Below are 13,783 nucleotides of genomic sequence, written 5' to 3' on the forward strand. Positions count from 1 at the left end.
AGAATGCTGTGTGGATTAGCCAGACCCACAAAGCCTGGGAAAAGGAGGAAACTGATAGGTTCCTGAGGTTCTGAATATATAGATAGATAGATGGATGGATAGATGGACTTTATTAATCCCAAATTGGAAAATGTCTCTGTTACAGCAGCATGTTACAAGGAACTACACACATACTCACTCACACACATATGGACAACAAACCATCTGGCTCATTAGGTTACATTTAGCTGATGCTTTTATCCAAAGCAACTTACAATAAGTGCGTTAAACTATGCAGGTGCGAACTCAGAACAGTAACTAAGTAACAGTAAGAACTGAGTTCTTAATTTGGAGGCTGAATGCAAACAACAGTTACCTTCAATTGTTCTCCCTTTCTATCTTTAGTTTGTTTCACAATCACACCTACTTGTATCATATCTTTACACAGGCGGATGCTTTTTTATGTTGTTGATTTTTCCCCAGTAGAGATGACTGTGGAGACACAAAAGATGTTTTGCGTACTCTGGAAGTTTCCCAATTTGTATTGTGATTTCCTCCTCCTCATATGTCGTTTCTATGCCTCACTCAGATAAATGTGTTTCATTTTTGTTGCAGAAAGCTCTGCTTTTAATTGTCACATTGATCTGCCTTGAATGGTTCACAGGCGTAGTAAGATGGAATCATCTGCTTTTGTCTTAAAGGGGCAGTTTGGCTCTCGAAATATTTGGAGGCATAACTTTGAGTTAAAAACGTCAGTAATTACATTATTATTTTTTGGAGGCTGGTGGGGGCCAGTAGGTGCGGCCAACAAACAATTTGTCAAATCACCCATTATCATGTCGAGCTTTAATCACTGGATTCAAAGCAAATCAAAAGTATTTGTATAGGAAACAATACAATTCTGCATTGCATGTGTTTCATCTCATATTGTTGTACTGTTTACTACTAAGGATTTTTTTTTAAAAACCCTCTTTCAGAAGTCTAAGATGTTAACAGAGATTTCTCGACTCACTACGAGATGGAATCAGTGGCCAGTGTTGGGAAGGATACTTTCAAAACGTATTCCATTACAGAGTACAGAATACATGCCCAAAAATGTAATTTGTAACGTATTCCATTACATTACTCAATAAAAGAGTGAATAAACCCGTGAAACGGAGAAGTATCGTCATGTAATCCATTGATTTCAACAATGTAACTGTATTCTAAATACCAACTATTTAAATTGTAACTGTAACGGAATACAGTTACTCATAATTTGTATTCTGAATACGTAACGCCGGTACATGTATTCCGTTACTCCCCAACACTGTCAGTGGCTAAGATGCAGATATTTTCGCTGCTCTCTCTCCACTGAGTCCTGGCTGTGCTGCTCTGCTGGGCTGGCGCAGACGCCTGTGATCCATCATTACCAGCCACAGGCAATGCAGAGTCACCTCAGCCCCACACTTCTCTGCAGGCCGTCTGCTAATTAGGAGAAGCAGAGAGTTGGGGAGTAGCTGCGGAGTAATAACATCTACAAGTTATGCGTGAGTGCCCGACATGGAGCAGTGATATTTTAGATTCAGCTCTGTGAGGGGATGTTTAAATATGCCGTTATATCAAAAGTTTAGTCTTGAAATAAGGCTTCCACTTCCACTGGAAAAAGCACGAAATGACTTAAACAAATTAAAAAAGTTTTCTTTGGTTTTTTGTGTGGGTGGGTGCTGATGATGAATGGGGGGGGGGGGCGCTGATTGATGGGGAGCGCTGATGACGCACGTTTGCGAACACACAATTTGCAACATGCGTTCATGTTACATTATATATTATGTAATTGTATGTTCTTTATGTTTAAAAAAAAATAAAAATTGTGAGAGTTTAATCCAGGAAATAACATGAGCTGAAAATTAAGGACATGGTGACACAATTTTCATTTATGGACACCATCAGGTATAAGGTACAAGTAAACATTTCTTGTTATGTATGTTTCATATCTGTATGCAGCTCTGCATATTGGTGAAATTGCAGTTTGGCACCATGAGGCTGTGTTTTTGTGGGTACATATCATCAAACCAGCTGCCAGACACTCATTTATTTTTCCCCACTGCAGAGAAATGTCAGTAAATGTTGATGACTGCTTTCAGCTGATCTTTGGAGTGACATTGTCGGTGTCGCCCACATACCGCTGTTACCACATGTCCCACCAATCGCTGAAATGCCACCGGTACTACGCCTGGCAGCTGGTTCCTGTTGGCTGTCTGACAATTTCATGATAATTTGTTTGCTCGTAGGATGCCGTACAGGAATTCTTGGCCCTGAGCCACACTTTGAAAGCTACAGATATACAAATGAGAGAGTAGGGGCTGACAACTCTTAGTTGGTGCTCGTTGGATTTGATTGAATCCTGTTTCAATCCACATTTGTCAGGTCTAAATGTTGTAATTCAATAAAATCCTGGGAGAGAAATACAATCTGCTCGCACTTTGATCCTTCATTTACTAGCATTCAGCACTCAGAGGCATAGTGCAGTGATGTATTCAGCATCACAGAAACAACACTATCTCAACATTCTTACATTGACTTATTTATGAATGATCTACAGCCGTATATTATTATATGAACTACATGAGGATTTAAAAAAAAAAAAATAGTTTCTCTTGAGGCAACATTCAGTGTGTGCACATGTTACTGCCAGCTGAAGTTCAGGAAAAACTGGACCCTAATTGGTCGGCTTCTGTTTGATGTGAAGTGGCACAGGGGGGACCAATAATCAGTCGGGGGTGGGGGGGTCCCTATATTTCTAAGCAGAAATATAGGGACTTAAACATCCCATTCATTTCACTTGTTTTCATTTTAAACAAATTGTATATCAAAATACAATACACATTTTCTTAGGCTCAGTCTGCCACTTAAAAAAAAAACAATTTCAGTGCTGGTTCCATGGTATTATAATTTTGTATCTGGGGGGGGGGGGGTGCCACCCCTTGCCACCCCTTGCCACCACTTCTAGCCCCGCCCCTGGCTCCTGACATCATCAAGTAGATTACGCGGCCATTCTGCAGCTTCGGCATCAGATTGTGTTTCTCCTGAGGAAAAACAGAGTCATCACTGCTTCAGGGCTGCATTGTACACAACACGGCCACATGTATGTAGACATGTGAACTTGATGCCCATATGTGATTGTTGAACATGGTATTCCGAACCCATGGGCATTAGTCTGCTGCTAAAACAGCCTCCGTTCTTCTGGGAAGACTCCTTACCAGATTTTGGAACGTGGCTGCAGAGATTTGCTCTCATTGCCCTTTGGATACAGGGATTTCACAACCATTGGCCTAAACAGACCAAAAAATGCATCATGTAATGAATGGGGGGAAAACATAAAAGACACCAGGTCGACCACGTTAGCTTAATTAATGTTAGCCTTGAGTTAGCGTAACATTATTGTTAAAGGTGCAGTAAGCGATGCTGCGCAAAGACTGTTGAATTATTTGAACTCAACTAACAAATAAATACAACCCCCTCCTTAATACTTGTATTTTGGGATTTCTACTAGAACGTGTTTACATGCTTTTATTTTCAAAAATGACTTTATCTTTCTCATACTGCCCCATGGCACCTGTCTTCACCCTCTGTCTGAGATGCTAGCTGCTTCCCAAGTCTCTTATTTGATATCTCCTCGCTACTCCCTAGAACCGGAAGTCGTTCTGGCCCTCCTTCATGAAGGCCGTCTCTAAGCTCTTATTCCTGCCCTGAGGAGCTAGGATGGAGGATGGATCTCCGAGGAGCTATGAGCGAGGATACATGAGAGCAGCCTTCCCGTGCAGCTGACAGCTGTTGCTAACTCCGCCCATACAACGGATTCACGTGATGCTTCAGACGAAGCACACATTTCCTCGTTTCCCCTCGCGTATCTCCAGGGCTTCCTCAGTGAGACGGACTAAGACGCGAGGAAGAGAAGCAAGTGAAGGATATGTGAATGCAATTTCAGGCCCTGGGACGTACCCCCTCTGTTTGAACGCATTGTTCCCATGTTGGGATAAGGTCTGGCTTACTGGCTCACAGTCTGCATTCCAGTTCATCCCAAAGGTGTTGGGTGCGGTTGAGGTCAGGGCTCTGTGCAGGCCAGTGGAAGTTCTTCAAAATCAAACTGGGAAAACCATTTCTTTATGGACCTGACTTTGTGCTCGGGTGGATGTTGAAACAGGAAAGGCTCTTTTCCAAACTAATGCAACAAGTTAGAGGCGCAGTTGTCCAGAATATTGTATACTGTAGTGTAAAGATTTCTCTTCACTGGCTCTAAAAGCCTCAAATCATGGAAAACAACCCATGTAGTGTGTTTTCTTAGTGTTTATTTTTGCCAGATGAATCTATGTGCAATGTTTCTGTGCTTAGGATGATGTATTAAATGAAACATAAAAAAACTGGGCTCTGACTGCAAACCACTTAAGCCTAATTGATGGGTTCACAAATACATTTCAAAGTCAGTTTTGACATGTGGTTTGGCCGAGTTCAACAGTATGTATATGAAGATTTCATTTAGGTTGCATTTTATTTTGTAGTAAAGACTTTCACCAGGAATCATTTAAAAAAAGGCTCGGACTCGGGGTGCAAAGTTGTGTATAACACATTACACATTAAACACATGCAAAAAATCTTGAGCCCTTAATTAATGGCTCAAAAACTTTACATTGATATTATTTTTTTAATGTAAATGTATGCCTGTCACGGTTTGAGAGTAAAAAGGAAGACTCAAAGGCAGGAGACCAGTCAGGCAGGGTAGCAGAACAAACAGCAAGCTTAAATAAACATTAGGCTAAATCCAAAAAAAACAAGAAAACTGGAAACACTTAACACTAGCAGATACACTGAGAGCCAGGAACAAACACAGACAGTCAGACCCAACTGAACCCTAATATACACAGGGAAAAGAGGGTGGTAATGAGGGACAACTGATGTAACTGACAAGGAACAGGTGAAACACATCAGGGTGGGGCAGACCATCAAAAAGTAGGAGAAAACACACAGGGCAGGAAGTAAAGCTAGACATCACACGAGAAGAACCTACAAAATAAAACAGGAAACTAAACAAAACTCAGAATCGTGACAATGGCTTGCTATGCAATAGAGCCGGAACGATTAGTTAATTAATTAATTTGTCACTCGCAACAATTTTATTAATTGAATAGTCGTTTGAATAACTTTTAAGCAGAAATCAGCTTCTCAAATGTTAATATTTGCTGTCTCCTGAGTTTCTAAGTGAAAGGCAACTAGGCTTGCTTTAGTTTCTTGAAGATGTATGTGTGCTAGTTTTTCGTGTCGTTTATGATAGTAAACCAAATATCTTTGGGTTTTGGTCGGTCAAACAAGACAAGATGTTTGAGTATGGCAACTTGGGCTTTAGGAAATTGTTATGGGCACTGTCTCACAATGTTCTGGTATTTAATAGACAAAGCTAATACTCATTAGCTGAATCGATAATGAAAATAAACATTATTTGCGAGTCTTGTAGGAAAGATGAGGTTGTTTCACAACTGTTCCTCTGGTTATGTTTGAATTTAAAGTCACTTATATGAAAAGTATCACATACTTGCATCAACACTCCGTGTTATTCAGTTTATTTGTGTAACTGAGTGTCTTTGCTTGCTCTACCCTGAAATTGCACTTCAAATTATTAGATGTTTCCATTTTGAATTTGGGGGGGCTATTCCTCAGGCTGACCGCAGCACAAGTAATTTATTTTCAAACGGCCACCAGCTTTATTGAAAAGTGTCTGTTTTGTTTTCAGACAGAACTTCCCAGAGGGGGATCAGATATCTGTCGGAAGCAGAGCCAGACAATGTATTCCCCCCTGCCCCACCATGATCCTGCCAGGGTGCACTCATAACCCTCCAATACATGACCCCTCCTCACCCACCTCATTTATCCGGCAGACACGTGAGCTGATGAGTCCTTTTGATCATTGGCTACAGATCAATTTTACCGTGCTCGGAGCAATTTAGTTTTGCCTGTCTGATCCACAGCTCCTGATTTCCAGTTATGATCAAGTCCCCACTTCAGCTTGAAATGCCTCAGATCAAAGGCTAATGAATAACAGTCGGCTAAACTAACTTCCAGGGCCTTTTCATTCGAAGAACTAAGAGGTTTAAGTGCTGTGTGTATAATTAATCAGTTTGATAGAAATTAACATAAAGAGCTACTTCTGCTTTTGTTTACAGGTCCCACATACTGTACGGGATGTTTTCCAAGAGGGGGCAACTGGGCACTGGCTGCAAAATACTCAATGAACGTACATTTCTTTAGCAATTTTCCTCTCAATATTCCTCTCCCCAAATCTAATCATGGCTCCTACGGTTTTAACAATAAGTTAATTTCAGGCAGAACAAATTGTGTTATGGGAATGGAAGTGAGCAGATTGATTGCTAGGGCAATGAGGGCCAATCAATGAGCAGATGAGCGCTGGACCTTTAACTCCACAGTGTGTGACTCCCCGAGGCAGGTTTGGCTTCGATTCTGATAGCACCCTCTCATTTAGTCTGTGGGACAGACACCCACAGCTGGGACTCTTCCTAGCTCTCGATCTGATCCTGGGTCTGCAACAGTCACCTCCACATGAACTGTATGAACCAGTGCCATGCACAGATTCAATGACCAGGATTCAAACATAACTGGGCCAAGGGTGGAATAAAAAGAGGGTGAAACTCTTCCTCCTTGCGTAATTCACAAAAAAGGCATTTAAGATAACCATAGGGACACAGACTTGGACCACTGGTCAACAGGGGCTGATCTAGAGACAACTTGGGTTCATCAGAGGGGCATTTGAGGGGAAATGTTGGTCAACCAGAGGGGTGTTTAGTCTGACAAATATGGGCTGGCCAGATGGGCACTTGGGGGCATTTTGGTTGACCACAGGGGCACTTGGGTTGGTCAGAGGGCATTTGGGCTGTCTAGAAAGGCACTTTGGTCGACCAGGTGTAAAGAGAGGCACTAAATGCAACCAACTTTGGGACAAGTTGGGCGACTAGAGGGGCCTTGAGCTGACAATAAAGGCACTTGGGGGAACTATAGTCAATCACGTGAGGATTTTGATTGCCCAGAGAGGCATGTTAGCCAACCAGGACACTGTTCTGCGACAGGGGCACCTGGAGAACTTTGGACAACCAGATGGCCACTTGGGCTGACTAGATGGGAGTCTTGGTTGTCTACATATGACCTTGGCTTGACCAGAGGGGCACTTGGGCTGACAAGAAAGGACAACTCATCTACAGGGGCATATGGGATAATTGAAGCCCATCAGGCCCTTTGGTTGAACACAGGAGCACTTTATTCAACCAGAGGGCCACTTTGGGCAACAGAAGAACAGTGGAGGCTGAGCTGCTGGAGATAGGTCTCTCATGGGGTGAAGCACAACTAGCAGCTAATGACAGTGATAGGTGGAAGAACATTATCGATGCCTTATGCCTCAAAGGGGGCAAGGGCATAAGTAAGTACAAAAGGCACTTGGGGGCCCTTGATAATGGAGCAAAAATGAGGCATGACACTGTCTCATTATGATAAAGACATAAACATGTACATATATAAAGGCTACATAAAAGAGGCACTTCACCACATCACCACACTCTATACACACCACTTGTATAAATGTACAGATCTGGTGAGCACCTCCCCCCACCGACATAGCTAACATTCCAGTGTCAGCAGCCCTCTGTTTGAAAGACTTTAAGCAGGGCAGGCTCCACGGGTCACAGACATTACTTACCTACATGCAGGGAAACATCACTAGGAAAACACTGATGGAGAGAAATTTTTCCACCATAAAAACACACGAGGTGTGTGTGTGTGTGTGTGTATGTGTGTGTGTGTGTGTGTGTGTGTGTGTGGACTTACACATGCTCTCAGGCTTTTGTGTGCCAGTGTGAGTTTGTGTATTTGTGTCTGCAGAGGTCGTGTATACAGAAAGAGTTCAACCAGGTGCCACACACAGACGTACAAGTGCAGAATGGACAGGAATAATCCAGACCTCCCACATCTTTCTGGCTCGAAGTCAGCCTGTCATCGTGCATCTTCCTCACACCCCTCCTCTCCCAACCCCTATTTCACCTTAATTTGTATATTTTTCACCACAGCCAAATCTTTAATACAACGCTGTTCTTCTTCTAACCTCAACAGCTAAATCCTGTAGCTTACGGGACTGCATGCAAGGCCAGCTGGGAAGGTTCACACTGGAGTTTTAGACAAGGCGATGAAGAAGGAAAGACACGGTAATAAACTGCTTCCTTGGGGGAGAGATAAACATTTACTTTTCCCTGAGGAGATGGCGATAGCATTGCGAGCAGGAGGAAAACGAGGGAAAGAATAAAGAGGCGACAGTAAAATAAAGTCAAATGGACAGTGAGAGTAGAAGAGAAAGATAGAAAGGGAAGTACATGACTTATCAATCTGTATCTAACACACAATGTATTCCAACAATGGCTGAGTTTTAAAACTAACTCTGCTGAGAGGTGCTTGTAGAATGTTAAGTGACTATAACCATTACCAGGCATTAGTCTGCAGTGCGGACAGGTAAATAAAACCCGCTGTGGGCTTTGAGGAATAAGAATGAAGCATTGCAAGCTTTGATTTGTTATGGAAAATTGAAATAGAAACCCAGTCGGATCTCCCAGGAATTGCATTTGTTGGAAAATGATTGCAAGGGTTGCATCTGATATGCAACCAAAAACTTTGGCTTGTAGAAACTTAACCAGAGCAGTTTTGACCTTACTTCATCCTTGTCATTTAATTACAGACAGTAGCATTAACCAGCTGTCGCTAATGTTACATTTATAAATGCAATTATAGACCCATTCACTAGCAAGGACCACGCCACAACAATATGTGATTTAAAGATTTAATGAATGCTTGATTATAGTGAATGTTCAGAGCACAGGAATATATTTGGATGGTGGATGAGACTGAAAGGAGATGTCATCTGATTGGTTGGTCCAGGAGGATGTACTAGGTGGAGTGAGACTCAGTGTGGGGGTTCCGTCTAAGATGTTTTCATCCGAGCTGATTTCGAACCCCCCGGACATTACCTAGAATGAGAAATGAGAGAGGAATGCACAGGACTGAATAGGAAGGGATGAGGGTAGGAGGGATGAAGGGATGAAGGGATGAGATGATGAGAGGATCAGAGTAGGGATAAATGGAGGGAGGGATGGGGGAAAAGCGAATGGATGAAGGAATGAGGGTAGGAGGGAAGCGGGCGTAGGAGAGAAGATGAGGTATCAAAGGGGAAGGGAGGGTGGGTCGAGAATGCGGAGACAAACAGCACTGAGTGGGTTGGTTTGGAATATAAAGGCTGGTCAGTGATTAGAGGTGTGGTTGAGGCGTGGCCCTGCTCCCGTACCTAAGTTAATTCATTAACTTCATTAAATTAGTGTCTTAAGCCCAGTTCAGACCAAAGGTTTTGCAACGAGACAGAAACGTTTTAGAACGTCGCAGAGAAAAGTTGCAGTGGTCTGAAGCGACCCGTCTCAGCTCGACTCAAACCAGCTGATGGTGTGTCTGCGACTCAGCTGCTCGAGTCTCCAGAGGCTGGTTTAATTGTGTGTTCCAGACAAAAATTTTAGCCCGTAAGTTACGACTTCAAGTCACGACTCACGACTTGGTAGCGTTCCAGGCAAAGTCACGACAAACCCTTCGGTTCTGGTCTGATGATCTTCGCATCAGCAAGCCAAGCTCTGCTCACACAAGTGGCTGCTCACTTCACTTGCGTTTATGTACAGCAGATTTGTGCGTCTGATGATAAAAATAATGACATTTGGCACACCGTCAAAGCTGGCTAGCTAAACATTGTACCGTTGGTTAGGCTGCCTAACGTTGATGCTAGTTAGCGGCTACCTAACATTGACGTTAGCTAGCGCCAGCTAGCACTAGCTGATACTAGCGATTTCTAGTCGGCAACATATTTTGGGCTTCATTTAATAAACATAACCTGTAGTAGTACACAATTGTATGTGTATTGTTTTGATTAAAATGTGCGGAATTACTTTACGTTGCCTATTTATGTCTATTTATTTCTATTTCTTAATCACCGGCATCTGTACAGCATCAACAGGGGTCACCATTGTTGTTTATGTGTGTGTGACGTCAAAAACTGTAACTGGGAGTACAACGATCTGGTACGAGTTCACGGGTAGTAAGTTACGGGTTTGATTGCCGTTCCAGGGCACTTTCACGGGGAGAAGGTTGTGAAAACACGTGTTATGGGTTGCATGGAACGCAGCATTAGAATGCAAGGGGCGTCACCTGTTTCAACAGCCAATAGCGAAGTCATTTTGTAAAGTCAGCTACAATAAAATGATCCAGTTACAAACTATTAACGGACGCTCAACGTGCGCCCGCAAGCATGTACGGTCGAGCAAGCTAGAGAGTGACTAAAGAGAGGGAGCGCCTCGGACAAAGTGGTGAATCAGACCAATTAAACGTGTTTTCGCCGATTCATCACTAGAAATGGAACTGTAGCAAGCATCTCACTATGACTTTCGTTATCCACATTCATGTTTAGACGCAACAACTTATATAATTAGCTACAAAAAGCCTGGAAGTCGGAAGTAAGGACGGAAGTACAAAGAGGCTATGCTTGCTATGGAGATTATACACCGTCTCGTCTTGTCATATTGGTGTGAACTGGCAGGTTTTAGAACAGGCTGGCTCGTTGGAAGTAGCTGCAAGTTTCAACTTGTCTCATTGCAAATCTTTGGTCTGAACTGTTATGGAAGATGATTATTATGACTGTATACTAAAATGGGTTCATGTAATACAGTTTATGATCCTTTTCTAGCATGGAAAGAAGTGATAATGAATGAATACACAGCATTGCTCACTTCGTGTTTGCAACTTCAAGACCTAAAGTTTACCTAACTAAGTAATACTTTCAGCCATGAGAAGCTAGGTTCACTGGGAAAAAAACACATACTGAGATCCTGCTCAAACGTCTTCATAAACGAACGTAATCCAGACAGCATGTGTTCCCTGGATGTTGGGTGTACAGTGTAAAGCAGGATACTTTGACACCAGAGACTGGGGTATGTGTCCCACGTCCTGTATGTGGTTTGGTTTAGGCTACTAAAAAAGTATCGTAAACACACCTTGTCTCGTGCTTGAAGTCCAGTGTTAGTTTTGACATCTGATTTGAGTAAGTTTTCTTCTTTTGGCAAAAATGTGTATTTAGTTAGATTTTATTATTTATTTTTTGTTTTAGTCAAGACAAGCTAACATGGTTAACATGGTGTCCTTTATGTCTATGGCAAGGTTATTCCTCCTTCAAATATCTCTTCTTCCAGTTAGTAAGTACCAGTATCAGTATTTAGTATGCTATGGGGCCAAATTCAATAAAACAAATGTCAGTTAACATGAAAATGATGACTAAAGGTCAATGAATAGATAAAAACGTCTGACATAAACACAGCATTTTAATTTTGCGATACCGTCCATGATTCTGTTATCCAACAAACTATTGGGCTCTAACGTTACATTATTGCTGCCATCAGTCAGAGGCTACATTTACATCACTACGTTTTGGTTTAACCCTCATGTTGTTTTCCCGTCCAACATTCAACGTTTTGTTTTTCTGGGTCAAAATGTACATCTTTTTACATCGTCTCTTTTCACACTTTTTTACGTTTTTTGCCTTTCTCACCAATGTTTTTTCTTCTAAAGCTGTTGAATGCAATTGAATACAACACCCAAATTCAATAAAAGTGGTGAACTGATCATTTATTTTACTTGTGAAGAGCGTTGTAGGGAACCATCCATGTTATTTTTGTGACAATTTGGTTTGAAATAAACCCAAATGTTCTGATATAGAAACTTATTGAAAATTGGTCAAATTCGACCCGAGGACAACAGGAGGGTTAAAAAAAGCGACGAAAACCTTGGAAAAAACACCAAAAAAGTACATTTTCTATTCTGACCCGGAAGGACAACAACTTAATGGTCTACGGGAAGACAACACAAGGGTTAAATTCTGAGATGTCAAGTCAAAGTAACCAAAAACCAGCATCACGACACTATTTGTAAATGTATTGAATACCTAAGTTTTGGGCCTGTTATTTCACATAAATAGTGACAGCAAGCCCTCATACAGTATGTGCAGTGTTGTGTGTAACGCGTTACAAAGTAACAACACAAGGGTTAAAAGTACAAAGTAACGCGTTACAGTAACGTAACTACTTTTTCGGGTAAAAAGTAGTGTAACGCGCTACTACTGAAAATTTGGTAACGAAACGTAGTTCCTTTTTCAATTCGGCGCAACGTTACTTTTCCCAGGTACACTGCTTTCTCAGCTGCGCGCTCACAAGCTCAACACGGGACGTGACAGAGGCTGGCAGCAGAGCAATCATGGCAAGCGAGAAGCAGCCAACGCTAACTTTTGAGAGTGTTTTAAGCTTTGTGGCTTAAAACGCCACAAAGCTGACAACCTCACAGATGGCCTCATACATACACGCAGCGGACCGCTGTGGACTTGTGTCGGTCGCACGGACACGCAAGGATTTCCAGAAAAGAGGCTACATGTGTCTACGACAATGTACGGACCATCGTGGCTGCATGACCGGTACAATTCGATACAGACATTACATAATATACATTAACACCGTGTAATGCCGATGACCTGCCGATGTGCATTCAACCCGCGCTGGACTCGTTCATAATGAATCAGCCGTCACTCTGTGAGTAGAGAATCCAGTCTGCAGTGGAGTTCAGACACTTCACTGATAAACCAGAGATTGGCTTTATGGTCTAAGATAGTTTTTGTATAATTAACTTCAGTCTCCCTCTCAGAGACCCCTGCTTTTAAAAGTAACGTAAAAGTAACGAGTAACGTAAAAAGTTACTTTCCATAGGGGGTAACTAAGTAAAGTAACAGATTACTTTTTTATGAAGTAACGAGTAATGAGCAAACACTACTTTTTAAAACTTCCCCAACACTGAGTATGTGTATATACAGTGCATGTATCCAAAGACAAGAACCCATCCAAGGGACCAAACAATAAACCATGAAAAAAAGAAACAAACATAAAACCCCTAGGAGGATGCCAGGGAAATGTTTTAAGGCCCATCCAGGTCCTGACACCTTTAACAAACTTTTTCAGGGAAGAAAATAATAATCCTGAGAAAAAAGAAAATGACAATTTAGAGAAAAGCAATATACTCTGAGTGTTCTGAGAAATACCTTTTAGTTTTTGCAATTTTGCCTTTAATCATCCTCCGTACATACTTAATGTGGGTCTTTATACAAAAATGATAAAAGAGCTAAGATGAAGTCTTTATAAAACAAATTAATCCGCCAAATATAAACAACTCAAGTGATTGCAGCAATTATTTAACAATTTATTTACTTCTCAGTACACGAGAGGAATATTGAAATGGATTTTTCTTTGCAGAAGAAAACAGTGTGTTTACCACCTGCTAATGGAAGAGGACTGAGGGGCTGCAATGCCTGTGTGACAGTATAAACACTTTGATGGCGCTGGTTTATTACAGATTGCACTCATAAACATCAGAAATAAAAAACAATCAGAACCATCTGCAGCTCTTATCACTGCCGTCACTCTGCTCTCCGGGAGCACGTGTGATTCAACGTCCTGTGGCATAAACAATCTGTTTAGATATATATATATATATATATATATATATATATATATATATATATATACACACACACACACTTTATATAGGGATCTCATTCCTCCAACCAAACCATACGACAAAATGGGTTGTTTGTTCTCTACTATCATAAAATAGTGCCCCCTAGTGGTGGCAGGATATACAACCTCATATC

Source organism: Sander vitreus, chromosome 16 (genome assembly GCF_031162955.1).
Source record: "Sander vitreus isolate 19-12246 chromosome 16, sanVit1, whole genome shotgun sequence".
Taxonomy (NCBI): Eukaryota; Metazoa; Chordata; class Actinopteri; order Perciformes; family Percidae; genus Sander; species Sander vitreus.